This window comes from Schistocerca nitens, chromosome 9, assembly GCF_023898315.1.
Source record: "Schistocerca nitens isolate TAMUIC-IGC-003100 chromosome 9, iqSchNite1.1, whole genome shotgun sequence".
Lineage (NCBI taxonomy): Eukaryota > Metazoa > Arthropoda > Insecta > Orthoptera > Acrididae > Schistocerca > Schistocerca nitens.
Genome location: NC_064622.1, coordinates 472,483,589 through 472,497,002, shown reverse-complemented (window position 1 = coordinate 472,497,002; position 13,414 = coordinate 472,483,589). Strand labels below are relative to the sequence as shown.

The 13,414-nt window shown below is 42.4% G+C and overlaps 1 pseudogene; it reads left to right on the top strand.

Moving 5' to 3' along the window:
* Window positions 1–12,377: 12,377 nt before the first annotated feature.
* On the top strand, window positions 12,378–12,497 carry LOC126204761 (5S ribosomal RNA; annotated as a pseudogene).
* The last annotated feature ends 917 nt before the right edge of the window (window positions 12,498–13,414 follow it).

The following is a 13,414-nucleotide window of genomic DNA, read 5'->3' as shown; positions in this document are numbered from 1 at the left end:
GATTCAGTTTAGGGTTCCTCGAGTTCAGTGGTCCCTTCAAAATTCTACGGATGACTGCTCCCATTGGTTTTCTTTTTCGTTAAGATGCGAAATGAGTAGGCGTACTAAGTAAAAACGATACCGGTAACGAGACACAGGTTTCCTGTGCCTTGTCGGTAAGAGCTCTGCCAGCGAAAGAAGAGGTTCCGGGTTAGAGTACCCGTCCAGCACACAGTTTTAACAATGTGCTACCCAGGAAGTTTTACTCCGCTGCAGACTGGAAGATTATTGTATAAATGTAGATAGCAAGCAATTTTTGGTTGTCCTGACAACATAATTTTGCCAACTGATAGTTGTCAACTGCACATGGCACTCTACATTACTCCAGTGACGTACGATATGCACCATCGGTGAGCTGAATCTGTGCTGTTAGACGTGCGGAACGGAACTTGAGAAAGAGCCGTTTATTTAGATTTAATTTTATTTGATGTACTAGTGAGGTCGACAATGCTTCGCCAATTTTTAAATATGTGTGGGAATTGCTTATATATCCTAAGTTACTTGTTCGTCCCCCACTCTCTGTCCATCTTTTCATTCCCCGCCTCACGCCGTACATCTCCTTCTTCCCCACCCCCATGTCTCTGTGCATAACCTCCTTCCCCCAATCTCTGTGATTTTGTCTAAATGCTCAGTAAGGTATCGTGTAAAAAATTGAAGTAAATGCGTCAAGATCTTTTGAACATCTTTGTTAACAACGTTTCCCTTAATATATTACATACAGGGTGTTTCAAAAATGACCGGTATATTTGAAACGGCAATAAAAACTAAACGAGCAGCGATAGAAATACACCGTTTGTTGCAATATGCTTGGGACAACAGTACATTTTCAGGCGGACAAACTTTCGAAATTACAGTAGTTACAATTTTCAACAACAGATGGCGCTGCAAGTGATGTGAAAGATATAGAAGACAACGCAGTCTGTGGGTGCGCCATTCTGTACGTCGTCTTTCTGCTGTAAGCGTGTGCTGTTCACAACGTGCAAGTGTGCTGTAGACAACATGGTTTATTCCTTAGAACAGAGGATTTTTCTGGTGTTGGAATTCCACCGCCTAGAACACAGTGTTGTTGCAACACGACGAAGTTTTCAACGGAGGTTTAATGTAACCAAAGGACCGAAAAGCGATACAATAAAGGATCTGTCTGAAAAATTTCAACGGACTGGGAACGTGACGGATGAACGTGCTGGAAAGGTAGGGCGACCGCGTACGGCAACCACAGAGGGCAACGCGCAGCTAGTGCAGCAGGTGATCCAACAGCGGCCTCGGGTTTCCGTTCGCCGTGTTGCAGCTGCGGTCCAAATGACGCCAACGTCCACGTATCGTCTCATGCGCCAGAGTTTACACCTCTATCCATACAAAATTCAAACGCGGCAACCCCTCAGCGCCGCTACCATTGCTGCACGAGAGACATTCGCTAACGATATAGTGCACAGGATTGATGACGGCGATATGCATGTGGGCAGCATTTGGTTTACTGACGAAGCTTATTTTTACCTGGACGGCTTCGTCAATAAACAGAACTGGCCCATATGGGGAACCGAAAAGCCCCATGTTGCAGTCCCATCGTCCCTGCATCCTCAAAAAGTACTGGTCTGGGCCGCCATGTCTTCCAAAGGAACCATTGGCCCATTTTTCAGATCCGAAACGATTACTGCATCACGCTATCTGGACATTCTTCGTGAATTTGTGGCGGTACAAACTGCCTTAGACGACACTGCGAACACCTCGTGGTTTATGCAAGATGGTGCCCGGCCACATCGCACGGCCGACGTTTTTAATTTCCTGAATGAATATTTCGATGATCGTGTGATTGCTTTGGGCTATCCGAAACATACAGGAGGCGGCGTGGATTGGCCTCCCTATTCGCCAGTCATGAACCCCTGTGACTTCTTTCTGTGGGGACACTTGAAAGACCAGGTGTACCGCCAGAATCCAGAAACAATTGAACAGCAGAAGCAGTACATCTCATCTGCATGTGAAGCCATTCCGCCAGACACGTTGTCAAAGGTTTCGGGTAATTTCATTCAGAGACTACGCCATATTATTGCTACGCATGGTGGATATGTGGAAAATATCGTACTATAGAGTTTCCCAGACCGCAGCGCCATCTGTTGTTGAAAATTGTAACTACTGTAATTTCGAAAGTTTGTCTGCCTGAAAATGTACTGTTGTCCCAAGCATATTGCAACAAACGGTGTATTTCTATCGCTGCTCGTTTAGTTTTTATTGCTGTTTCAAATATACCGGTCATTTTTGAAACACCCTGTATATATGTAACATATTACATATATATGTAATATATTACAAAAATGTGTAGCCTATGTGCTTGTGTCTGTCGAAGGTTCATCAGAGTGTCGTGTAAAAATTCGTAGTAAATTGGTCAAGAATCTTTCGATATTTTCTTCACAACTGATTTTAATTTCCGACTTTTCCGGTGGAATTTCCAAAAATGTTATTTTATACAGCCTTTGTTTGGACAGTTACGAGCACAATAAAAACAAAAATCAACCAGATTTTCCGAGCTGTTCTTAATTGATTATATTTCGTACATGCGACAATTGATGTTAATTTCCGCCATTTCTGTTGGATTTTCCAAAAATTTTCTTTCGTACAAACCTTCTCTTGGCAATAACGAACACGACTACAAAAAGTTAGCCAAACCGGTCAAGCCGTTCTCACGTGATAAGCTTTGATACATGCGGTAATCGATTTCTAGTTACACAGATTTGTTGACATTTCTCTGTCGTGGCAAGTTTGAGACCATCGGGCTCTCTGTGACATCTAATCAGGCGTTGTCGTAGCCGACAGAGCACCTGTTGTATTGTAGACAGGCGAGTATAAAATGACAGGGCAATAATCGCAGATTAGTGGCCAGTGGAGTAGGGCCGATACGCGAGGCCGCTCTCCACGTGTAGGTCTGAGAAGCAACTGCGGGCTGCGTCAGCGGCTTGCTACCCCAGATAGCACCGCAGCTGTTTGCTCTGCGGATCGTGGCACGTAGCGCTGCCGCGTGTCACTTCTGCAGTTGCGCGGGCGCAGCAGTCAGTCTCGGCGTAACGCAAATAAAAGGCCTTGTTTAGTTAAGCAGAAGTTGTCTCAGCGACGTTGGGACGGATTGCATGTGGACCTACGAACCGTGGATCGTTTTACCACTTTTCAGGCAACTGGACTAGTAGGCAGTCATTGGTGTACCGGGGGCTGCTTCGCCTATTCATATAATTTTTAAATTTTTATTTTTATTCAATCCCATTTCTGACGCACTGTGCGTCGTACTTGTAATATTCGTATACTTTTACGTAACTCCGCTATACTTTACGTTTTGCGGAATGGAATGTGCTGTCCGCTAGAGCGGGCTTACTATATGACGGAAAAAAATCGCAACACCAAGATGTTGTGCGACATACATGGAAGTTGGTTGGCGTGTTTCTACGTCTGAAAGATGTGAACTAAAATTTCGCGCCAGTCGCATAAGTAGTAGTGCTACTATGAGAATGCTGACTAACATGCCCACCTAAGGCACGAGTGTGGGCAGGGTAAGCACTTGCGCACTGTGCCTGCAAGACCGAACTGTGTGTGGGCGGGGGAGTGTCCCAAATCATATTTGCTTCAAATACCTGCTCCAACGGTCGTGAGCGTTAGTTACATTTGAGATTGGACGTGGGGAGTTGATGTTAGTCAACAATGCCTGAAAGGCGACAAAAACGCCATTACCGATACCTCAGTGCGTTTGAACGAGGTTTTATCACAGGACTACGAGAAGCTGGATGTTTCTTCTTGTGAGGAATGTAGCCACTCTAGATTATTGCTCCCAGCGGTGGTCGTATGTACGGTCACAGGAAGACCAGCCACAAAACGGCGTCGTGGCACTATCGATGGGGAAGACCATTGTGTTTGGCGTGTTGGTTTGGCGCAACATATAGCATCTGCGGCACCAATTTGAGCAGCAGTTGAACTTCAAAGACGGCTCCGAGTCAGACACCTTGTATCGTGCATTCCATTGAGTCCAAACCACCGCCACTTGCAACTTCAGTGGCGTCATGCGAGAGCTCATTGGACGGCAGGGTGGAGCTGTGTTGTGTTTTCTGATGAAGCTGGTTCTGTGTGGGTGCCAATGATGGCCGCGTGTTGGTTAGGAGGAGGCCAGTTCAGGGCGTGCAGGACAATCTGGACCTACTCCTGGAGTTATGATCGGGGTGCGATTTCTTATGGTAGCATGGGCATTCTCGTTGTTATCCCTCGCACCCTGGTTGCAAATTTGTATGTCAGTTTGGTGATTCGACCTTTTGTGCTCCCATTCACGAGCAGGTTTTCCAAAAGGATATCGCTGGCCCACGTACTGCTGTTGTGAACCAAATCTGTATCTAATCGAGCACATGTGAGACATCATCGGACGACAACTTCAGCGTCATCCACAACCAGCGTTAACCGTCCCTGTATTGATCAACAGGCGTGGAGCTCCATTCCATAAATTGACATCCGGCGCCAGTCACAACGCCTACACGTTTACACGCTTTCATTCAATATTACACCGGTTATTAATGTACCAGCGTTTAACATTTTCAATGGCCTATCTCACTCTTACATTAATATCTGCTCGTGCAATGTTCATGAGTTACATGTCTTACCTAGACAAATGTATTTCCGAAATTTCATTACTCTTTGGTATTGCGACTTTTTCCGTCAGTGCATGTGTGTCGGATATGGAAAAAACTTGCATTTTAGTTCACTCTGATTCGCCCGCCAATCAGTTTGTGGTTGTAAATCGCAAGGAAACGAAAATACGAAGAACTATAGGCCTATAAAAAGGAACAACGAATATCGGTAATCACTTTGTATGAGGTCTGTAGACGTTGTCACAATAAAATCTTTGCTGACTCCACTCAAAAGCCAGGGAATGGAATCTGCGTACATGAGTTTGTTGAAGAATAAATGAAATAATGCTACAGCTTACATTCGACTGGCTACAAGAGAGTAAAAAGTACAGAAATGAGAAAGGATGTAGACAATGGGACGCCATTTCACCAAAGCTATTTCTCCAATTTTGGAAGAATTCTCCAGATCATTGAAGTAGGGTGAAAATGGAATATGCGTAAACGGATATTATCTGAACCTCCTTGGATTTGCAGACGTCATTGTTTGGTTTGCTTCGCAGCTACATGAATTTTAGCAAAGGATGCAGGAACTGAATCGACCAAGTACGACGGTAGTTCACAAGATTCATTAGAAACAGGCGAAAATAATGTACAATTTGTATGCCAGTTAGAGAATGTTGAACATCAGTGATAAAGCCACAGAAACATTTGACGAATTTTCGCTCTAATGAAAAATGTGAACGAAGTAGTTGAGCACTCAGGAAGTTAAACGGCAGGCTAAAAATTGTGTTCATTTGAGAAACTGATGCTGTATTCATAAGTAAATTCCGAATTTCTACAGTTACAAACTTAAGGAAGCTGCTCAACGATCAATGGAGAGACACATGTTCTGCCTAACAAGAAGTGTCAGAAGAAACAACCAAATGGATAAGTGAAAAATCATGCATAGCGACTATTACGAAACTGAAGTAGACATAGGCTGGACACAAACATAATTACCATAAATTTGATGTCACCCAAAGCTCTTTCCAAATACAGCAGATAGACTTGGAGTATCACTTACTTATCGACAGAAAGCTTGTCGTAAAAAAAGAACATTCTGTAGAATGTCCCTATGTCGTCAACATCGCCGGCCGCTGTGGTCGAGCGGTTCTAGGCGCTTCAGTCCGCAACCGCGCTGCTGCTACGGTCGCAGATTCGAATCCTGCCTCGGGCATGGATCTGTGTAATGTCCTTAGGTTAGTTAGGTTTAAGTAGTTCTAAGTCTAGGGGACTGATGACCTCAGGAGTTAAGTCCCATAGTGCTTAGAGCCATTAGAACCATTTGTCGTCAACTTCGAATGAAGCTATATCGGCTTCAAATGAAGTGGCATCTACGCGTCAAACACTCGCGCTTACCAGAGAGAGTTAAAACACGTATACGGCCAACCAGAGGCAAAAATGGGAGAAGAGATTTGCATTTAAAAGGTGCTTTGGTCGTTACGAGTTTGGATGTGAGTATTGTGCGACACGCAGTGTTTTAAAGGTTTGAGACAATTGGGAGTAAAAATAAATAATAGCCTAACTTTTTAAAAAGATTTTAATTTGTGTCATACCAGACAAGGATTCCAACCAAGCCGTCCATCAGCGACAGTTTTCAGTAACCTCGGCAGTTACAATCTTTCACATATGCACTGCAAATCAGTATTTTAGATCTATAAGAAACAAGAGATCCTGTATAAGGTAGTCATTTCAGCAAAATAGCAGCTGTTCATACTATACACTCTTCACAATTTTCAACCTCTGTGATTGACATTGTGGTGCATGGAAAAATCAAATAGGTTCTAAGAACCAGCTCAGTGCCTGTAGATAGTGAAACTAGGGATCTTTTAGAGAATTGGGGTCATATTTGGCCATCAAACTCTGGCGGCATGTTTCACCATCCAGTTATAATAGGAAGTAGTGCTTCTGGTAGCGTTAGTGATCGGCTTGAGCGCATGTAGCTTATGAGTTTTATTCTCCTAATCTTTATTTTTTGAATTTTTTTCTAAATATTCAGGAGGCTGAGACCAATCGTCATCATCATCATCTTGAACAATTTCCAACGCCTGGCTGGGATCTGTTTGGAAGGTAAGCCTCGCCATCTAGTCCTGTTTCCCACCATCTTCTTTATTCATTGTGGTCCAGTCCTCTCTCTTTTTGCAACACTGTCCTCCACACCTTTCAGTCATCTATCCATTGGGTTTCCTCTTGACCCTTTCCATCACATCTCCATTTGGTGCACATTCGTGGGAATCTCCTTGTTTTCCATTCTCTTTAAGTGCACAAACCATCTAAGCCTTGATGTTTCTATCATGCTCTGCAAGGGTTTCTCTTTCACTAGTTCCCTTACCCTTCCATTCCTTATCTTCTCTCCCCTTGTCTCTCCTATCCTACTCCCGGGGAACTTAATTTCACATGCCATACAACGTTGTGACAATAGTTCTCTTACTGTTCACTCTTCGGTAAATGACTCAAGAAGTCATTCAACGAATACACGGGATGTGTCTTTGGGAGGAGAAGCAGGCGTTATTGCATTTGCTGTAATGTCTCGTAAAACTGGCAAATAATGCGCAGAAAAAAGCTCAGCATGACCTTAAAGTACAATCAAACCTCCAGTATTCTTCTTGAATGCAATGGCGTTTCGTGTATCACAAGATGGTATTAAGAAAACAAGTCAGAAGGGCATTTCATTATGTTTCCCCGTCGCACTGAGTCTTCGAGGCATGTTGCTTATAGGTAGTCGTGTTGCACAAGCTGCAATGGTGTTTGATGAATGCCCCGCAACGACAGTGATAAAAAGTGTACAACTTGTTCCTAGCTTCTGATGTCTCTACTTGGAATCCATATTTTGCAATGTGCGGTTTTTCAGGAAGCACAAGCGCGTTGCCCACGGCGGGCTTAGCCCCGTGCATCGTCAGCACTGGCCGGCGTGGCGTCTCCGCAGCGGACCGAGGCAAACCCCTGCCCTGGAAAAGTACCTGTCAGAACGTCCCAAATCAGCTCTTCCGTGCTCCTCTTATCTTATCCACTGTTTTCAACAATGGATACGAATCGAGTCTGCGATAGCCACTTCTGCTGACGTCATACGTTCACAGGGACCATCGCGTTGTTACCATGTCTGTTCTTCAAAAATGGCTCTGAGCACTATTCGACTTAACATCTAAGAACTACTTAAACCTAACTAACCTAAGGACATCACACACATCCATGCCCGAGGCAGGATTCGTACCTGCGACCGTAGCAGTCAGGCGGTTCCGGACTGAAGCGCCTAGAACCGTTCGGCCACCACGGCCGGCCATGTCTGTTCTATTGCGTGTTATTGTTGGGAGGAGAGTACTAACAAGCTGAGCAGCAAAGGGTGAATCGGGATGATCTTGTTCCGTATGAAACGACAGAATAGACATACTTGTTTTGTAAATAAAACAACCTTATCCTGCTGCCACTTAATGTATTTTTCCCAGGCGAGTTTTACCTTTTTCTTGTTCTAAGGCATCATCAGTGGGATCTATAACGATACGGTTTTGTCATTTTTAGATTATCAAACAGTTCACGTCGCGATTTTTTTATCTAAAAAAGTAGTTACTTACGATTTGCTATGATCTACGTTTTCTCTCATCTGGTCTGGAGGTCGCACTACCACTTTGTTACCGACAGATAATCATTTTTGAGTTCTGACCTTTTTCACACTGTTCACTATGTTTCTCTTTCATTTTCGTAGTGTACTATTGTTCTTTTGCCACTCGATGTAACTATTTCTTCGTGCACTGTGCTTTTTAACAACGTAAATATTGCAACTCTATTACGTGTTTCCTCCTCTTTGGTGTGTTTATCTACTTGTTGCCAATCTAACGAAGTATATGTTCGGTTTGAATTCTATCGTGTTGAATATGAATGTACCAGCTGTTAGCGAGTAGTTGAAAGCTTTGGTGACAGCTGATTTGAATTTTCAGTTGCATTGTTCTGAGGAGGGGTTCATGGATAAGTGAGTGTAAAGACGTTGGGTGGTACTATTGTTATACTGGACGGTATCCTCTTTGGGAGCGTTATTCTATTATTTTATCTATTAGTGTAATCAAGGAATTGCTTGGCATGTGTACTTGGTCATTCAACTGGGTTTTCCTTTCTGCTTTGGTTTTCTGTATGTGGTAATTTTCTTGCAGCGTTAGGAGGTGTTTTTATTGTTGATTCTAATTGTTTTCATGTCTTCTTCTCTAGTGGTCGGTTTGTGGTCGTGTTCTTAAAAAAAATGGCTCTGAGCACTATGGGACTTAACTACTGAGGTCATCAGTCCCCTAGAACTCAGAACTACTTAAACCTAACTAACCTAAGGACATCACACACATCCATGCCCGAGGCAGGATTCGAACCTGCGACCGTAGCGGTCTCGCGGTTCCAGACTGTAGCGCCTAGAACCGCACGGCCACTCCGGCCGGCGTCGTGTTCTCTTAGGTGTTCTGCAAATGTGGAGTGGTTTGTCCCATATTTCCAGGCTATCGTGTGTTCTTTGTATCTGACGCCAAATGTTCTGTTTGCCCTATGTGTCTGCGTTTACAAGCGTTACACTGTAGTTGATATATACCTGCTTTCTGGTATATGTCTGTTTTTTGTCAGATTTGGGTTGTATTTTCGTATATAATTGTCGGTTGTGTATGCTATGTTTATTGCCTGTCTTGAAAATGTTGATGATTTTATGGGTGAGTTTGTGTTTGTATGTCATTGTGTACTATCTTCTGTTTTCTTTCATCTTTTCCTGATTGTCGTGTGTAGTTGTTATGGGACTGCGTGATGTGTTTGGTTCTGTTGTGTTGTTGTCTGTGGTTTGGTGTTTTCTGCTTTTATTTTACTTTTAATTTTCTTGTTTAGCTTTGTGACTATGTTACTATTGTAACCATTGTTTTGTGCTATCTGCATTATTATGTCCAGTTCTTTTTGATAGTTTTCTTTGGTGAGTGGCACTGTGTTGAGTCTATGGAGCAAGTGTCGAAGTGCTGCTTGCTTTTGTGAGTGTGGGTGGTTCTAGGATTGGGGAATGATAATGTCCTTTGCTGTGGGTTTATGGTAAATTTCAAACACATGCTTATTGTTTTGTTTTTTGATTTTTATATCCAGAAAGTTAGTTTGGTTGTTCTGTTCTCTTTCAGTTGTGCATTTTATATTTTTATGCATCTTGTCGATGTCAGTATGTAGTTTTTCAATTTTTGTTTGTGGTTCATCTATTAAGCAAAGTATTTCATCCATGTGCCTGAACCAATGCAGTATGTTGTATTCCTTTGGAAACTGGGGACCCCATTGGGAATCGATCTTCTTGTAAATAAAATACGTTATTAAATTGGAAGTAATTTTGCTATGTTATGAGCTTTATTAATATGCGTATTTCCTTAATCTGTTCACAAGGGAGTTGACTATAAGTTTTCAGGTTCTAATCTATGATTTCTATTGTTTCTCGTACTGGTACGAGTATGTTAGAATACATTGCTTTCTATATCAAATGAGAGGAGTGTTGCTCGTACAACATGTAGAGTTGGCAGAAGAGCCAACACCGTGTTGCTAGAGGAGGCCGAAATACACGCGTTTAAGCTCACGCAGACTGGCGTGAGGTCTGGAACAATTAAAGGAGTTGAGTCTAATAAATAAAGAACGTAGTGGCTTGAATAGTTAACTTTAATCCATAATTGTAGAACATCGCTCTTGATGATACATGCTTCATAATATAAATATCAATTGAATACGGCGCCTTGCTAGGTCGTAGCAAATTACGTAGCTGAAGGCTATGCTAACTATCGTCTCGGCAAATGAGAGCGTGATTGTCAGTGAACCATTCCTATGAACGTCGGCTGTACAACTGGGGCGAGTGCTAGTAAGTCTCACTAGACCTGCCGTGTGGCGGCGCTCGGTCTGCGATCACTGACAGTGGCGACACGCGGGTCCGACGTATACTAGCGGACCGCGGCCGATTTAAAGGCTACCATCTAGCAAGTGTGGTGTCTGGCGGTGACACCACACAACACAAAACAGGAGGAGAAACATGGTGAACATTGTGAAAAAGGTCAGAATTGTGCTTATATGTCGGTAATAAAGCTTTTTGACATATATTTCTACGTATTTCTAGGAACACATTTTCTTGGGTATGTAGGCCGTTTGAACTTCTCGGGATATTTGGTTTTTATCCTGAAATATAGGTATTAAAATCCATGGAGAAGAAATAAATTTAAGATTCGCCGATGACATTGTAATTCTGTCAGAGACAGCAAAGGACTTGGAAGAGCAGTTGAACGGAATGGACAGTGTCTTGAAAGGAGGATATAAAATGAACATCAACAAAAGCAAAACGAGGATCATGGAATGTAGTCGAATTAAGTCGGGTGATGCTGAGGAATTAGATTAGGAAATGAGACACTTAAAGTAGTAAAGGAGTTTTGCTATTTGGGGAGCAAAATAACTGATGATGGTCGAAGTAGAGAGGATATTAAATGTAGACTGGCAATGGGAAGGTAAGCGTTTCTGAAGAAGAGGAATTTCTTAACATCGAGTATAGATTTAAGTGTCAGGAAGTCGTTTCTGAAAGTATTTGTATGGAGTGTAGCCATGTATGGAAGTGAAACATGGACAATAAATAGTTAGGACAAGAAGAAAATAGAAGCTTTCGAAATGTGGTGCTACAGGAGAATGCTGAAGATCAGATGGGTAGATCACGTAACTAATTAGGAGGTATTGAATAGAATAGGGGAGAAGAGGAGTTTGTGGCACAACTTGACAAGAAGAAGGGACCAGTTGGTAGGGCATGTTCTGAGGCATCAAGGGATCACAGATTTAGCATTGGAGGGCAGCGTGGAGGGTAAAAATCGTAGAGGGAAACCAAGAGATGAATACACTAAGCAGATTAGAAGGATGTAGGTTGCCGTAAGTACTGGGAGATGAAGAAGCTTGCACAGGATAGAGTAGCATGGAGAGCTGCATCAAACCAGTCTCAGGACTGAAGACCACAACAACAACAACAACATTTCTGCCACGAGTGGCCGGCATTGTCGACAGATTTGCTCTTCATAATTTTATGTTATTGAAAATTTCCCATCCAGTAGAGTGCTAGTCTTTGATAATGTTAGTCGCACATGATGAAGTCGGGAAAACAATCGTACCGCCGTCGGTCGAGGAAAGGGAAATTGACGCTAACAGACAACGTAAACTTAAACAGTATTTTCTGTCTTACCGCACTTAGTTTTATTCTTTCGTTATTAGGATGTTGTGTTAGTGCACAATATACGTAAAATTAATCGGTACTGAATGGAAATATTAGGGATACGTCATGTATTTTAAAATTATCGTATGTCTCTTAAGTTTATGCTACCTTTGTTTCCATTACTGGCGGGGACTTTCAGTTGAAAACACACAACAAATTTAAAGTAAACATGGAGTTTTTAGAAAGTAAGACAGTTTTTCTAGACTGAAGTATTTTAGTTGTTGTTCGGTTAGTGTGTACTACATGGTAGAACAATCATTTACTTAAGGAAAGACGTATCTCTTGAAAACAGTTTCATAATGAGCATCCATTACTCTACACATAAGTTTCGATTTATTTTTGTCAGCAGTCGAGACATCAATCAACAGATAGCATAGAAGGGTTGTCTGTCATTAATGTCAGTGTAATTGTAAGTTCCGAAGTATCTCATTTATTTTACAAATCGTAACCATTGGACATTGTACATCACAGATCTTTATGGTTTAAAGCCCAACTGCCTTGCCTCTTTGGTAACACTCGGTTCCCTCCCGATCACCGAAGTTAAGCAACGTTGGGCCCGGCTAGTAGTTGGATGGGTTACCATTTGGGGAAACGGGGTGCTGTTGGCTTTTACGGACACGCACGTCGCCGAAGTGATGGTTTTATTTATTTCAAGTATGATTGCGTAACACGTTGTTTACCAGAAATAATGTTTACGTTGTATATACTAACGTGACCGTGCGGTATGTTGGACAATGTAAGCGGTTGTTAAGATGCGTGTAAACAGTTGCTGCCAGCTGCTAATGGACCGAACGCTTTCTACCCTGTCACTCGTCACAGTGTCAGGCTCTAGCCAACACAAATAGATGATACGCGGTGTTGGCATCCGACGTTCAAGTTCACTGACGGAACACATTCTTTCCACGTCGTCTGCTAAAGGCGCGTCAAAGGTCTAGGTCAAAATCTTTAAGTTGTCTTCGCAATCGTCCTTCCTCTTTGACGCCATTCTCTCTCTCTCTCTCTCTCTCAATTTCTGTGTGTGTATCTCTAACACCCGAAGTAGGAGGTGAATGAGAGAGTTCATACTTTCCTGTCTGTCATCTTCTGTCGTATCCAAAGTACAAAACGGTTGCCTATGGGGAAAATAAAAATGTTGTATACTGTACAGTACATACAATGTATTGTAGGTAGAGAAAAACTGTACTATAGTAGACGGTGCAAGTACATATTGCAGCTTTACTTAAGTATAGTACTACATTAACATATCCCTATACACTAGTCTAATACAGTACGCATTAAAATTTCTCTTATGCGCTCTGTAAGGTTTGTTTGAAATAATCATGTATTGTATTCTGAACCAGAGCATCATTCATAATTGTTTTCTCAATATGTGTTTCAGCTGTTAACGTTAAACTCACTCCTTCACTTTCATAAAAAGTTGTGTTTCAATTTTCTTATCTCTTCAACTGCCAGCTTACTTAGAGGTGCAGTAAAGTTTGGCTCAGTTACGTCATCTTCATCCCGTTGTTCATTCTCCACATTGGCA